The 14,745-nt window shown below is 37.9% G+C and overlaps 1 protein-coding gene across 1 annotated transcript in view; it reads right to left on the bottom strand.

Annotated features, from left to right (window-relative positions):
* Positions 1–14,745, bottom strand: part of EDA2R (ectodysplasin A2 receptor) — a 205,503-nt gene that overhangs the window by 71,337 nt on the left and 119,421 nt on the right. The window lies entirely within an intron of this gene.

Here is a 14,745-nt window from a genome sequence, read left to right as displayed (position 1 = left end):
GTTTGTAGAGATGCTTCCAGTGACTCAAGCAAGCATGTATCCTGTCTGGTCCCTGGGTGGACTGGACTATCTTCAAGACTTTGGTTAGTAAGAGTGACCCTGAAACAAGAATCTGCTTTAGATTCTGCAGTTGAGTGTACAGACAGCAGGTCTATTACTGGGTTTGAAGCTGGATATGGCACTCCCACTATGTTAATAAGTGAGCCCATGGTCAGGCAGGACTGGCCTTGGACCATGGCTGAGAATAGATGGAACTGTCACAAGGCAGCCTCAGAGTTCAAAGCCAAGACCATGTTTTGAAGGCCTTCCTCTAGGGACACAGAAGGGTGTCCCTCCTTCCAGTTTCCTGGGTGGAGAGGACTGCCCCAGACAGTGGCTAAGAAATCTGCTGCTGGGTTGAAGACCTACTTCAGGATGTACAGTTGGTTTGAGGTCTGTGGACCTGCCTCTGAGAGAATGAATGGATGTGTCTCCAGGCATATCCCTAAATTAGCAGGATTACGCTCAGACAATAGCTAAGAAGAGCTTGAGCCAAGTTACAGGGCCATTTCAGGATCTGTCGTGGCACTGAGGTTTGCAGGCTTTCCCCATTGGACACAGATGTGCATGTCTCCTGGCTGGCCTCTGGATGGGAAGGACTGCCCTGAAACTTCAGCTGAGAGGGACTAGAACAAAGTTACTGGGCCTTTTTGGGGGATCTGCAATAAGACCAAAGTCAGTGGGCTTGCCTCAGGGGCACAAATGGGTGTATCTTCTGGTGGGCCCCCAGATAGGCAATACTACTCTCAGACCACAGCTGAGAGATGCTGATAACAAGTTACAGAGTTGGCTCAAGATTTATAGTGATGCTGAAACAGTGTTCCTGCCTGTTGCTGAGAGTAATGAAAAGGCACTTCCAGCAGGGACTTCCAGCAAGTCTCTGGGCTGATGGGATTTCAAGACTGTCAGTGAAAAGAGCTAGAGCCAAGTTCAATGACCACTTCAGGGTCCACAACTAGCATCTGTGTTGACAGGCCTGTCACCTGAGGCACTGGTGGCTGTGGCTTCTCCCCGGTCCTTGGCTAATAATTCTGGTGGCAGGACCAAGGCCAGGTAACACTACAGTTGAGTTGACAAGACAAGGAGGCCATTTATTTATCTGTAACTGAGACCAAGTTCAGCAAGCATCTTACCTAGGCATTGATCTGACCTTCCACAACAGCCTTCCTCAGTCTTGGGCTCCACCCAGGTTTTTCAGTCTTCTACCTGGTCTCAAAACTCTCAAAAAGGCACTTTTTTCATGAAAGGCTTCTAAATTCATGTTGTTGTGTGAGGGTATCAGTGGAAAACTTCCTATTCTGCCATCTTACTCATGATATGAAAGTAATTTTAACTTTCATGACAATTATAATAAAGGCATATAAGAGAATGTGAGGATTGACCTTTATTGAGTATGTATTTTTGTACCTATCTCTATGCTAGGGGCTTTGCATGAGTTTTCTTGTTTACATTTCAGAATAAATATATAAGATAAATATTAGTACCTTAAGTTAATAGATGAAGGCTCAATAATATTGAGTAATTTACCAAAGGTCATACATTACATAATTGACAGAGCTAGGATTTTGCCTGACTACAAATATCATGCACTTTGCACTGTACCATATGTGTCTGCGTGTGTATATGTTTGGTTTACTATGTTAATATTAAACTACTGAGGTACATATCTTGATGCTTTAAATCACTTTTTAATTTACACATAGTAAAATATATAATTTTTTTCTAAATTCTGTGAGTTTGAACAAATATATAATCACAAAATTATAAGCAAGACCAAGATAAAAATATTAACATCATCACTCACAAACATTTTTCTTATCAAGGTCTTTGTAATTACTCCCTACCCCTACTACCAACCCAAGAAATCCACTGATCTGTTTAATGTTCCTATAATTTTGCCTGTTTCAAATATTATATAAATGAAACTATACTTGTTTGGGTTCTTTTATTTAATGTAAAGCATTTAAACTCTATCCATGTTGTTACAAATGTCAGTAGTTTGCTTTTTATTGCTGAAGAGTGTTTCATATTATGGATATATTACAACTTGAATATTCATTCATCTACCCATTGATATTAAGATTGTTTCTGACTTTGAGTTATTGCAAATAAAATCATGAGTATTCCTGTGTAAGTCCTTTTATTTTGGTATATTCCTGAATGTGGAATGGCAGGATTATATGATAGGCATATGTTTAACTGTATTTAATTTTTTTGGTGGGTATACAGTAGGTGTATTTATTTATGGGATGCATGAGATATTTTGGTACAAGCACACAATGTGCAATAATCAAATCAGGGCAAATGGAGTATCTATCACTTCAAACATTTATCTTTTGTGTTAAAACATCGATTATACTATTTTTTCAATTATACCCTTATTTTATAATGTACAAGTAAATTATTACTAACTATAGTCACCCTGTTGTGCTATCAAAGACTAGATCTTATTCATTTATTCCAATTATTTTTATAACCATTAATCATCCCCACTTTCTCCCCCCAAACTCCACTATCCGTCAGAGCCTCTTGTAAACATATTTTACTCTCTATCACCATGAATTCAAGTGTTTTAATTTATAGCCCCTACAAATAAGTGAGAACATGTCAAGTTTGTCTTTTGTGGCTGTTTTATTTCACTTAACATGATGGCATCTAGTTTCATTCATGTTAATGAAAATTACAGCGTCTCAATTTTTTATGACAGAATAGTACTTTATTGTGTATATGTACCACACATTCTTTATCCATTCATCTGCTGATGGAAATTTAGGTTGCCTCTAAATTTTGAATATTATAAATTGAGCTCTAATAAACAGGGATATGCAGATATCTCTTAAATATACCTATTTCCTTTTTTTTTTTTTTTTTTTTTGTGTGTGTGTGTGTGTGTGGGTATACTCCTAGCAGTGAGATTGTTGAATTATATGGTAGTTCTGTTTTTAGTTTCCTGAGGAACTTCCCTGCTGTTCTCCATCATGGCTGTACTAATTTACATTCTCACCAACAGTGTAAAAGTTTTCCCTTTTCTCCACACCCTAACTAGCATACACTATTGCCTGTCTTTTGGATAAAAGCCATTTTAACTGGGGTGAGATGGCATCTCATCATATTTTTGATTTGCATTTACGTAACGATTAATGGTGTTGAGCACCTTCTTATATGCCCGGTTTCCATTTTCATTTCTTTTTTTGAGAAACGTCTATTAATATTCTTTGCCCTTTTAAAGTGATTATTAATTTTTTTCTTTTAGAGTTATTTTGGCTACTTATATTAATCTCTTCTCAGATGGATAGTTTGGAAACATTTTCTTCCATCCTGTGAAAGATGTCTGTTGATGATATCTGTTGCTGTGCAGAAGGTTTTTCACTTGAAATCTGATTTGTCTATTTTTACTTGGGTTGCCTGCATTTGTGGGATATTAGTCAAGAAATCTTTACCCAGAAAAATGTCCTGGAGAGTTTCCCAGGTGTTTCCTTTTAGTAGTTTCAGAGTTCAAAGATTTATACTCAAGTATTCGATTCATTTTGATTTAATTTTTGTATATGGTGAGAGATAAGGGGCCTGTTTTATTCTTCTGCATATAATTATTTAGCTTTCTCAGCACTATTTATTAAATAGCCTGTCCTTCCTTTTTTCCCTTTGTATTTTATTGACACTGTTTTCAAAAATGAGTTCATTATAGATGTATGTATCTGTTCCTGCATTTGCTATTCTGTTTCATTGGTCTGTGTATCTGTTCGTATGCCAGTATCATGATATTTTGGTTACTATAGCCCTGTAGTATAATTTCAAGTGGGTAATAAGGTTCCTTCAGTTTTTTTTTTTTTTTTTTTCCTCAGGGCAGCTTTGCCCATTCAGGGTATTTTGTGTTTCCTTGTAATTAGTCGAATTGCTTTGTCTATTCCATGAAGGAATATCATTGGTATTGTAATAGTGAGTGCACAGAATATGTAGATTGCTTGGATATTTTTTTAAATATTGATTCCTCCAATCCATGAACATGGAATATCTTTCAAGTGTTTTGTGTTCTCTTTAATTTTTATCATCAATGTGTTGCCATTTTCATTGTAGAATTTTTTCACTTTTCTAGTGGAATTCATTTCTAGGTATTTAATTTGTAGCTATTCAAATTAAATTACATTCTTGATTACTTTTTCAGATTGTTTGTTGTAGCAACTTAGAAATACTGGTTATTTTTGTTTGTTGATTTTGTATTCTATGATTTTACTTAATTTGTTTATTAGTCCTTTTTTTTGTGTGAATCCTCTATTTTATTTAAATAAATATATGATCCATTTTATTTTTCTACAAACAAGTGATGCCAGTAGGATATGTTAAATTTCAAGTCCACTCTGTTCTCATATTCTTTTTGTTTGCTTGTTTTGTTTTGTTTTTGTTTGTTCTTTTTTTTTTATTATTATACTTTAATTTCTAGGGTATATGTGCACAACGTGCAGGTTTGTTACATATGTATACATGTGCCATGTTGGTGTGCTGTACCCACTAACTCGTCATTTACATTAGGTATATCTCCTAATGCTATCCCTCCCCCTGTCCCCTCCCCACAATAGGCCCCGGTGTGTGATGTTCCTCTTCCTGTGTCCAAGTGATCTCATTGTTCAATTCCCACCTATGAGTGAGAACATGCGGTGTTTGGTTTTCTGTTCTTGCGATAGTTTGCTGAGAATGATGGTTTCCAGCTGCATCCATGTCCCTACAAGGGGTACAAACTCATCTTTTTTATGGTTGCATAGTATTCCATGGTGTATATGTGTCACATTTTCTTAATCCAGTCTGTCACTGATGGACATTTGGGTTGATTCCAAGTCTTTGCTATTGTGAATAGTGCTGCAATAAACATACGTGTGCATGTGTCTTTATAGCAGCATGATTTATAAACCTTTGGGTATATCCCCAGTAATGGGATGGCTGAGTCAAATGGTATTTCTAGTTCTAGATCCTTGAGGAATCACCACACTGTTTTCCACAATGTTTGAACTGGTTTACAGTCTCATCAACAGTGTAAACAGTGTAAAAGTGTTCCTGTTTCTCCACATCCTCTCCAGCACCTGTTGTTTCCTGATTTTTTAATGATTGCCATTCTAACTCTCAGTTCTAATATTTTTAAGTGGTGTCTTTACATTTTTTAAAATATAAAATCAGGTCATCTGCAAACAAAGTTAATTGACTTCTTCCTTTCCTTGAATGTGCTTTATTTATTTTTTTCTCTTGTCTGATTCCTCCAGATTGAACTAACAGCACTATGTTGAATAACAGTGGTGGATATGTTTGTCATTTTCCAGATATTAGGGGTAAAGATTTCATTTTTTCCCATTTAGTATGGTACTAGATGTCTGTCATGTATGATTTTTATTGCTTTGAGATAGTTTTTCCTATACCCAGTTTATTGAGGGTTCTTACCATAAAAGGGTGTTAAATTTTACCAAATACTCTTTTACAATCTATTGAAATGACCATATGAATTTGTCCTTTATTCTGTTAATATAATATATCACATTGAATTGTATGTGTTGAACCATACTTGCATTCCTGGCACTTGATCACGATGAGTAATCTTTTCAATATGTTGTTGAATTCAAATGGCTAGTAGTTTGTTGAGGATGTTTGCATCAACCTTCATCAGGGATACTGACCTGTAATATATATATTTCATTGTCTAGCTCTGTGATCAGCATAATAGTGGCCTTGTAAGTTGTGTTTGGAAGTATTCCATACTTCACTCAATTTCTGAAAAATGTTTGTAAGACTGTTATTTGTGTTTTAACTGCTTTGTAGAATGTAGCAGGTCCTGGGATTTTGTTTTGCTCAAAGACTTTGTATTACAGCTTCAATACTGTTATTTGTTCTTGGTCTGTTCAGGTTTTGAATTCTTTCCTGGTTGAACCTTGGCAGGTTGTATTGGTCTAAGTAGTCATCTTTTTCTTGTAGGTGTTCAAATTTATTGATGTACAGCTTCTCATAGTAGCCTCTAATGATCTTCTGAATTTCTGCAACCTTGGTTGTAATGTCTTCTACTTTACCTCTGATTTTAATTATTTGGGTGTTCTCTCTTTTTTTATTAAAAGTCTGGCTAAAGATTCTTTAATGTTTAATATGTTTTCAAATAACCAACTTTTTATGTTATCTTTGGTATTGTTGTCTTTGTTTCCATTTCGTGTATTTCTGCTTTGGTCTTTATTATTGCTTTTTATCCTATGTATTGTGAATTAGGTTTGTTCTTGATTTTCTATATCTTTAACATGCATAATTAGGTTGTTTATTTGAAGTTTTTCTACTTTTAAAATGTGGGCTCTTATAGCTATATACTTTTCTCTTAGTACTACTTTTGCTGCATTCCATGGGTCTTAGTGTGTTGTGTTTCCATTATCATGTGTTTCAAGCATTTTTAAAAATTGTTTTGTTAATTTATTTATTGACCCTCTGGTCATTTAGAAGCATATGGTTTAACTTTCATTTGTTTGTACAGTTTCCAAAACGTCTTTTGTTATTGATTCCATTGTGGTCAGAGAAGATACTTAATATAGTTTAATAGTTAAAATGGTTTCTACTTTAGTTTTACTTAGTTGATGCTTAATATGGTTTCTATTTCTGAATGTTTAAGATTTATTTTGTAACTTAACATATGATCTATCATTGACAATGATTCATGTGCTGAGGAGAGGAATGTGTATTCTGTAGCTATTAGATCAAATGTTCTGTAAATGTCTATTAGATCCATTTGGTCTATAGTGCAGATTAAGTCTGATGTTTCATTACTGATAATCTGTATAGAAAATCTGTCCAATGCTGATAGTGGGGTGTTGAAATCTTCAGCTATTGTTGTATTGGGTTGTATCTTTCTCTTTACCTTTAATAATATTTGTTTTATATATCTGGATGCTTCAGTGTTATATGCATATGTTTTTATAATTGTCATACCATTATGAAGGTTAATACTGAGTGTCAACTTGATTAGATGGAGGGGTACAAAGTATTAATATTAGTTGTGTCTGTGTGGGTGTTTCCAAAAGAGATTAACACTTGAGTCAGTGGGTTGGGAAAGGCAGATCCACCCTTAATCTGGTGGGTACAATCTAGTCAGCTTCCAGTAAATATAAAGCAGGTAGAAAAATGTGAAAAAGAGAGATGGGCCTAGCCTCCAAGTCTACATCTTTGTCCATGATGGGTGCTTCCTGACCTTGAACGTCAGACCCCAAGTTCTTCAGTTTTGGTACTTGGACTTGCTGTCCTTGCTCCTCAACTTTCAGACAAGCTGAGGGACTTTGTGAAGATGCAAGTTTATATATATATATATAAAATATATAATAGATATATAGTATATATGTATAGAACCCTGACTAATACAGATTTTTAATAAATACATATATTTATATATATACACACATATATGTATATATATTACATATATATGTAATATATATATACACACATATATACACACACACACACACATATACACACACTTCAGCAATAATAGTTGAAGATTTCAACATCCCACTATCAGCATTGGACAGATTTTCAATACAGAGTATCAGTATGGAAACATATATGTATATAGGGGACCCTGACTAATACAGATTTTGTTGCTGGGAGTGGTTCTAGAGGAACAGAATATTAAGTATGGATTTCTTTTGTTGGTTTTGGGGTTTCTGGAGTTGGCTGCTTAATTATATTAGACCCCAAAATGCTAAGGACTCTATTTTTAGTAGTGTGGAGAACACTGATAATCCTTAGCAGAAACTGTTTAGAGAGTTATGCAAAATAAATGCGTCTGACACAACTGATTCACTGTTCGAGAAATGTATATACTCTATACATTATACCTTTGACCATATGTGGAGAATCAAGGAACATAATGAACCTGGTTGTTTGCTCCTAAGTTCAGCGGACAAAATGATAAAAGAAAATGATGAACTGAGGGATTCTGTCTCCCAGCTTCAGAAGCAGATACTAAGCCTCAAATCTGCTAAGATTGCCCTGAGTGAGTTTTATCACCTGTACAGAAAGAACTGAAATTGTGAAAAAACAGACACAAGCTCTTACTATGCAAGTGCCTGACCTGCAATGAAAGATGCATGTACAGCTTCGCCAGGTGTCTATTGTAAAAGTATGGGCATTGATTGGAAAAGAATGGAGCCCTCCAACTTGGAATGGGGAAGTTTGGAGGACCCTAGTGAAGTTGGGGACACTGAGTTTGTAAACTCTAATGAACATTTTTTCCACCAGAAGTAACAGCTTTCCCACCCCCAGTAGTGGCAACATCCCCTCCCCAAACCATGCTGCCATCAGCCTTTCCTTGTTTGTATGAGGAGATAATCCCTGTGCTGCTTTAGGCAACAGTGGTGGCCTCCCCCGAGGCAGCTGCCAAGTAAGATAATGTTGATTCTCCTCAGAAGCCACGGCCAATGCCTCTGTTTGCTTCTAGACCTCTAACTAGACTAAAGTCCCAGCAGGCCGCTAGAGGTGAGTTTGAAAGTGTGACCCATGAGGTCACGCTACCCATGAGGTGTGCTACCCATGAGGTATGGTACACGCAAAAAGAACTGTTTGAGTTCTCTAATTTATATAAGCAGCAATGTGGAGAACAGGTAGAGGAATGGATATTAAAAGTATGGGATAATGGTGGAAGTTGGATAAATTTGAATTTATTGATTTGGGTCCACTAAGTAGGGACTCTGCATTTAAAGTTGCAACTTGGGGAGTTGAAAAGGTTCTAATAGTTAATTTGCTTAGTTAGCTATAATATGGATTAAAAGACGGTCCACTGTGAGCAAGCTGGAAATGCTAGATCTCCCTTAGTTTAATGTAGACAAAGGGATCCAAAGACTTAGGGAGATTGGGATGGTGGAGTGGATTAGTCAATTTAGACCTACTCATCCCAGCTGGGAGGGTCCAGAAGACATATGCTTGACCTTGACCTGTGCCTTATGAAATAGATTTGTGAGGAAAGCATCTTCATCTTTGAAAAATCCTGTAATTGCTCTTCTTTGTATGTCAGATCTAACGGTGGGAACTGCAGTCACTCAGCTGACTGCAGGCAACACAGGCCTGCAGGACACATGGACAACACATGGCAAAATGACAATCAGAATAGCCTGACTTGTGTAGAGCTCTGGCATTGGCTAATTAATCATGGTGTTCCTAGAAGTGAATTTGATAGTAATTTTACTACATTCCTGCTTAAAATTATACAAATAGAAAACTTCTAGGTCAAATGAACAGAAGACTAATTTGAATTATAAAAACAGGATTATGACCCCTCAATTAACTTCCAGACTTGACCCAGTTTACAGACCCAGAACCCCTTGAATGAAAGGGAGACCAGGCCCCCTTGAGGAAAAACCCCACTACATTACCGACACTTTATGCAGTGAATCTTTCTCCCATCCTTCCCCAAGGAGACTTCTGGCCTTTTACCAGGGTAATTGCATTGGGGAAAGGGAAATCATCAGACATTTTGGGGACTACTGGACACTGGCTTTGAGCTGACATTGGTTCCAGGGCACCTATAACACCATTTTGGTTTTCCAGTTAAAGTAGAGGCTTATGGAGGTAAGGTAATTAATGGAGTTGTAGCTCAGGTCCAACTTACAGTGGGTTCAGTGGATCCCCAGACTCATCCTGTGGTCAATTCTCCAGTGCTAGAATGCACAATTGGCATAGACATACTTAGCCACTGGCAAAACCCCACATTGGCTCCCTGACTGGTAGGGTAAGGGCTACTATAGTGGGAAAAGACAAATGGAAGCCACTAGAGCTGCCTCCACCCAGAAAAATGGTAAATGAAAAACAATATCTCATCCCTGGAAGGACTGCAAAGATTAGTGCCACCATCAAGGACTTGAAAGATGCAGGAGTGGTGACTCCCACTACATCGTTTTTCAGCTCTCCCATTTGGCCTGTGCAGAAGACAGATGGATTTTGGCAAATAACAGATTATTGGAAGCTTAATGAAGTGGTGCCTACAAATGCAGCTGCTCAGCCTCATGTGGTTTTATTTTTTGAGCAAATTAACACATCTCCTGGTACCTGGTATGCAGTCATTGACTTGGCAAATGCCTTTTTCTCCATTGTTGTCCATAAGGCATTCCAGAAGCAATTTGCCTTCAGCTGAAAAGGCCAGCAATATATTTTTTACTGTCCTACCTCAGGAGTATATTAGCTCTCCAGCTTTGTGTCGTAATCTTATTCAGAGAGACCATGATCACTTTTCACTTCTACAAGATATCACACTGGTTCGTTATATTGATGAGATTATGGTGACTGCATATAGTGAGCAAGAAGTAGCAAACACGCTGGACTTATTAGTGAGGCATTTGCATGCCAGAAGATGGGAAATAAATCCTACTAAAATTTAGAGACCTTCTACCTCAGTAAAATATCTATGGATCCAGTGACGTAGGGCCTGTCGAGATATTCCTTCTAAGGTAAAGGATAAGTTGCTGCATTTGGTCCCTCCTACAACCAAGAAAAAGGCACAACACCTAGTGGCCTATTTGGATTTTGGAGACAACACATTCCTCATTTGGTGCTGTTACTCTGGCCAATTTATTGAGTAACCTGAAAGGCTGCCAGTTTTTGAGTGGGATACAGAACAGGAGAAGGCTCTCCAACAAGTCCAGGCTGCTGTGCAAGCAGCTCTGCCACTGGGGCCATGTGACCCCACAGATCCAATGGTGCTTGATGTGTCAGTGGTAGATAGGGAAGCTGTTTGGAACCTTTGACAGGCTCCCATAGGAGAACTGCAGTGGAGTCCTCTTAGGATTTTGGAGCAAGCCCTGGCCATCTTTTGCAGATAATTATTCTCCTTTTCAGAGACTGCTGTTGGTCTGTTACTGGGCTTTGGTGGAAGCTGTATGTTTGACTATGGGTCACCAAGTCACCATGGGACCTGAACTGCCTATCATGAACTGGGTGCTTTCTGACCCATGTAGTCATAAAGTGGGTCATACACAGCAACATTCCATCATCAAATGCAAGTGGTATATACATGATCAGGCTCAAGCAGGTCCTGAAAGCACAGGTGAGTTACCTGAGGAAATGGCTTAAAAACCCATGGTCTCTATATCTGCCACCCTGACTTCTCACCCCCAGTCTACACCAATGGCCTGATGGGAAGTTCCCTATAATCAGTTAACAGAGGAAGAGAAGACTAGGTCCTGGTTCACAGATGGTTCTGCACGATATGCGATATGCAGGCACAACCCAAAAATGGACAGCTGCAGCACTATAGCCCCTTTCTAGGACATCTCTGAGGGACAGTGGTGAAGTGAAATCTTCTCAGTGGGCAGAACTTCGAGCAATTCACCTGGTTGTGCACTTTGCATGGAAGGAGAAATGGCCAGATATGTGATAATATACTGATTCATAAGCTGTAGCCAATTATTTGGCTGGATAGTCAGGAACTTGAAAGAAGCATGATTGGGAAATTGATGACAAAGAAATCTGGGGAAGAGGTATGTGGATGGACCTCTCCGAGTGGTCAAAAATTGTGAAGATATTTATGTCCCATGTGAGTGGTCACCAACGGGTGACCTAAGCAATGGAGGAGTTCAATAATCAAGTGGATAGGTTGATCCGTTCTGTTGAAACCACTCAGCCTCTTACCCCAGCCACACCTGTCATCACCCAATGGGCCCGTGGATAAACTGGTCATGGTGGCAGGCATGGAAGTTACACACGGTCTCAGCAACATGGACTTCCACTCACCAAGGCTGACCTGGCTACAGCCACTGCTGAGTGCCCAATTTGCCTGCAGCAGACACCAACACATATATTTATATAGATATAATTTCTCCTATTAGTCCTTCTAAGAGAACACTTAACTAATACAGCCCTTTTACTAAATTCAACCCTTTATCATTATATAGTGACCTTCTTTGTCTCTTATAGTTTTTGTCTTGAAATCACATTTGGTCTCCTCTTCTTTTGTTTTTTCCTTTTTGTATTTTATTTAAAGAAGCTGATTCCTTGGGAGATATGTTGTAATTGATTGTCTTATATTTTTGTATACGTTGTATGTTTTTTGATTTGTGGTTACCATGAGGCTTGTAAATACTCTCTTACAACTCATTATTTTAAACTGATGACAACTTAAAAATGATTGCATCAAAAACAAACAAACAAAAACTAATAAAAACTCAACACTTTAACTTTATCTGTCCCCCTTTTTGTTGTTCTCATTTCTATTTATGTTACTGTACTATGTTTGGAAAAGTTGTTATAGTTATTATTTTGGTTGGTTGCTCTTTTAGTATTTCTACTTAAGTTTAGTTTACACACCACAAATACAGTTTTATAACATTCTGTAATTTTCTGTGTAGTTACTATTACCCTTGAGCTTTGTACCTTCAGATGATTTCTTCTTGCTCATTAACATCCCAGCTCTTCCTGACTGAAGAACTCCCTTTAGCATTTACTGTGGGGCAAGTCTGGTGTTGATGAAATCCCTCGGCTTTTGTTTTTCTGGGATATTATTTCTTCTTCATGCTTGAATAATATTTTTATGAAATATACTCTTCTAGGGTAAAATATTGTTTCCTTCAACACTTTAAATATGTTATGCCACTCATTACTGACCTGTAGGGTTTCCACTGAGAATTTGGTTCCAGATGTATTGGAGCTCCATTATATGTAATTTGTTTCTATTCTTTTGCTGCTTTTAGGATTTTTTTTTATCATTCAGTTTTGGGAGTTTTATTTAAAGGGCTTAATGTAGTCTACTTTGGGTTAAATATCACATATAATCATACATAATCTTCAAATATGCTTTGTGTTCTACAACCTTTTTATACTTGGATACTGATATATTTATCTAGATTGGGGAAGTTCTTTGTTATTATTACTTTGAGTAAATTTTCTATACCACCTTTCTCTCTACCTCTTCCACAAGACCAGTAACTCTTAGATGTACCCTTTAGAAGCATTTTCTAGATCTTGTAGGTTTTCTTCATTGTTTTCTATTATTTTTTGTTTTGTCTCCTCTGACTGTGAATTTTCAAATAGCCTGTCTTCAAACTCATTAGTTCCATAATCTGTTTGACCAATTCAGCTTTTAAAAGACTATGAATTCTTTAGTATGTCAATTTCATTTTTCAACTCCAAGATTTCTGTTTGATTCTATATAATTAATTCAATTTTTTGTTACATTTATCTCATAGAATTCTGAATTTCTTCTCTATGTTATCTTGAATTTGTTTGAGTTCCTCAAGAGGGTTATTTTGATTTCTCTGTCTAAAATGTCACATATTTCTGTATCTCTAGAATTGGTCCCTGGTGGTTTATTTAGTTCATTTTGTGAGGTCATATTTTCGTGGATGGTCTTGATGCTGGTGGATATTTTTTGGTGTCTGGACTTGAAGAATTGGGTATTTATCATAGACTTTGCTGTGTGTGTATTTTTATACTCATCCTTCGTGGGTAGGCTTTCCAGGTATTTGTAGGGATGGGCACTGTGATCGAAGCTATATCTGTATTAGGCTTAGATCACAACACCCAAGTCCTTCAAATTTTATTATAAGCCCATTACTGCTGTGGTTCCTGCAGTCTTGTGGAGGTATCACCTTTGTGGTCTTGGATAAGATACAGAAAATCTCTCTGGATTATCAAGAAGAGATGCTTGTTCTCTTCTGTTACTGTTTCCCCCCAAAACTGAGTCTCTCTGTTTTCTTCTGAGTTTCCTGGAGCTAGAGGAGGGGAAAACAAGTACCTCTGTGGTCACAATAACAGAAACTGCACTCAGTCAGTCCTGAAGCCAGAAGAGCCCTGGGTCTCACTCAAGACCCTCTGTATTCAATGCCTACGTTTACTCATGGCACTAGGGATCTATGATCAATCAGCAGGTAGTAAATGTAGCCAGGCTAATGTTCTTCCCTTCATGGCAGCAAGTTCTCCCAGGTCCCAGGTGGATCCACAAATGGCATCTGGGAGTCAGGAAATGGGGTCAGTAGCCTTAACAATTGACTTATGCTCTGTTTTACTGCAGCTATCCTGGTGCAAGGTACATGGATTTTTACTCTTTCTTTTCTTTTCAACTGCTAGAAGGACTTCCCCCTTTTGCCACTATCACCACAGGCCCACGGGGAGTACTGCCAGGCTACTGCCAATGTTTACTTAAGGGCCAAAGTTTCTTCAGTCAGCTTGTGGTGAGTGCTGCCAGGACTGTGAGTCAAACTTCAAGGTATTGGACTCTACTCTGAACAGAATAGTCCAGAAATGCCATTTAAGACCCAACACCTGGAATTAGGGACCCCAAGAGTTCACTTGTTGCTTTACCTTTCTGTGGTCAAGCTGGTATCTAAGGTGCAAGATGAAGTCCTCTTTACATTTCTCTCTGCTTTTCTCAAACTGAAGGTATCTCTGACTGTAGCCTCCACAAGTGGGAATGTACTGGGTTTCACTGGAAGTCAACATATCTCAGTTTCACTCAAGACCCATGGCATGTTACCTGTGTATTGTTGCTGATTATTCAGGGCTTTTTAGTCAGCAGGTGATATAGCTTGTCATAACTGAATCCTTCCCTTCAAGGCAGTGAGTTCTCTTCTAGACACTGGGTGTGTCTAGAAATGTCATCTGAGTGGTAGGGCCTGGAATGGGGCCCTCATGACTACGCCAGGTGCCCCATTTTACTGTGGCTGAGCTGGTATTCAAGTTGCAAGAACAGGCTCTCTTTATTCTTTTCTC

Source organism: Chlorocebus sabaeus, chromosome X (assembly GCF_047675955.1).
Source record: "Chlorocebus sabaeus isolate Y175 chromosome X, mChlSab1.0.hap1, whole genome shotgun sequence".
Taxonomy (NCBI): Eukaryota; Metazoa; Chordata; class Mammalia; order Primates; family Cercopithecidae; genus Chlorocebus; species Chlorocebus sabaeus.
The sequence above is the reverse complement of the archived record's forward strand: the minus strand, read 5'-3'. Positions and strand labels throughout refer to the sequence as shown.